Genomic DNA, 2,555 nt, shown 5'->3' with positions numbered 1-2,555 from the left:
CTCACCTCACTCAGCTTGTCCTTGGCATTTGTTTTCTCTTCCAGAAAAGGCTAGAATCTTAGCTGCAGTAACAGAGGATTCCGGGGCCAGGAAGTCTGCAACAACTAGCCATAAACTCTCTTCCTCATCTTTTAGTATAAAAGAAGCCTGAATTCTAACCTGGGTCAGATGGTTCTTTGGGATACTAGTCTGACATATTCTCCATCTGCTGGCTTTTTGAATAAAGCCTCTATTCTTTCCCACAGTGCTTCTTCTCTCAATTTATTGGCCTGTCATGTGGCAAACAGCACACGGTTGGACTCCATAACATGACCACACGTCAGCACAGCACATGACCCGCATGTGGTATATGGCCACCCATGCAACATCACAACACATTTTTACTGACGTCTAAACAGTGACTGACCTTCAAGTGCTACTGTTCTTTCTCTGGGAGTTAAGCACTAGAGTAAAAGGATTTGCTTAGATTCCTTCACAGGTTCAAGGGAGCAGTAATTTCCAAACAATGCCCATCAGGAAGGTTGGTCTTCTCATCAGTCACAGCCCTCGGACACGCTGGCACAGTCCAAACTGTTTCTGAGTCTCTCCACCATCCTCCTGATTAAACAGATCAGGGTTAACTGGACAAAAGTAACAGAGGCTCAATTATGTTGCTACCCTGTGATTGGTGCTTTTGAACTGTGGTGTTGGAGAAGACTCTTGGGAGTCCCTTGAACAGCAAGGAGATCCAACCAGTCCATCCTAAAGGAAATCAATCCTGAATATGCATTGGGAGGACTGATGCTGAAACTCCAATACTTTGGCCACCTGATGCAAAGAACTGACTCCTTGGAAAAGACCCTGATGCTGGGAAAGATTGAAGGCAGGAGGAGAAGGGAATGACAGAGGATGAGATGGTTGGATGGCATCACCAACTCGATGGACATGAGTTTGAGCAAGCTCTGGGAGTTGGTGATGGACAGGGAAGCCTGGTGTGCTGTAGTCCATGGGGTCACAAAGACTCGGACATGACTGAACGACTGAACTGACTGACTGACCCTGTGACTACACTCACACAATTACTATAGCTTATTACATTGGGTCTAAAAATCTAGTGCCTGAAACTGTGGTATCAGTATCACCTGGGAATTTGTTAGAAAGACACAATCTCAGACACATTGAGTCAAATTTGGGGGTGAGGGACAGGAACTTGAGTTTAAGAAATCCATCCAGGTGATCCTGATGGCATTAGAAACTGCTGAGCCACTAGGAATGGAAGAAATAACATATTCTGGTTGAAAATACACAGCATCGATCATGAAAAATGTTCTCCACCTTTCCACTTACAGGAAAGTTACACTATTTTATTCATTCATCTACTTTAATCATAATTGCTTTTATGCTTATGCTAAATAAATTCATGTGTGTGTGTGTATAAGCCCCTCAGGTGACTCAGGCACCACATTGGATATAAAGATAATGGTTTGTGTCATGAAAGAGCTTATAATCTAATGCAGAGGAAGACAAGAGGCAAATTCATAAATATAAATAGCTCTGCCCAGAATGGTGGATGAGAAATTCAGGAAAGTGCAGCATGCATTTGGCCAAGGCAGAAATTACATAGTATATTGGGGCGGGGTTAGGGAAAATTTAATGAGTGCACAGCATAGCTAGAATTGTGACATGTAGTAAATGGGAAAGAGAACCTTCCAGGCACATGAAGAGCAAAAAGAAAAGAGGTGAAAAAGAAGAGAGTGCATTTCAAGCATGCCTGTGTTCTCAGTCGCTCAGTTGTGTCTGATTCTGCAACTCCACGGACTGTAGCCCACCAGGCTCCTCTGCTCATGGAATTCTCCAGACAAGAATACTGGAGTGGGTTGCCACCTCCTCTTCCAGGGGATCTTCCCGACCTAAGGACTGAACCCACATCTCTTGCCTCTCCTGCATTGGCAGGCGAATTCTTTACTACTGAGCCACCTGGGAAGTTCAGAGTTTATTTTGAGATGAGCATCTAATTCCGTTTCATTAGAGTGTGGAATCTATGAAAATGATCAATCTGAGAAAGCAAAACAAAATACTAGAGTAGGGTCAGCTTTTGGAGGGAAGGTCCTGAGAGTGAGGCAGAGTTCTGGCTTCTGATGAGTGAGAACAGTATCCCAAGGCCTATGATAGAGGCAAGTAGAACCAGCTTTTCAAGTTCCTCTCCATCTCAGCCACATCTCCACCTGGGATGACTGGCAAAGGGCTTAAGCTCCTTGAGACACTGTTTCGACAAAGAGAAAGCATACTTGTCCTATCTCACAGGAAAAAATGGGATGAGCAGAAATGAGTTGAAGTCGTTTGGAGACAGAGCTACATTCCTGGACCCACTGCTGGGGAGACTAGATGTTTCTTCATGGCTCTTTCGGTCAGTGTACAGGATTTGTAAGTCATCTTTTTTTTCTTTCACATCAGATTCCTTCCTGGGGAATGAGGACTTTTTTTTTTTTTTTAAGTCAAGAGTAATTTGTAGTTTGGAAAGTATCCTGGACAAGGCTATGTTTAAGCTTCCACTTTTAGACACCAGACTTCCAGCT

This window comes from Muntiacus reevesi, chromosome 21, assembly GCF_963930625.1.
Source record: "Muntiacus reevesi chromosome 21, mMunRee1.1, whole genome shotgun sequence".
Taxonomy (NCBI): domain Eukaryota; kingdom Metazoa; phylum Chordata; class Mammalia; order Artiodactyla; family Cervidae; genus Muntiacus; species Muntiacus reevesi.
The sequence above is the reverse complement of the archived record's forward strand: the minus strand, read 5'-3'. Positions refer to the sequence as shown.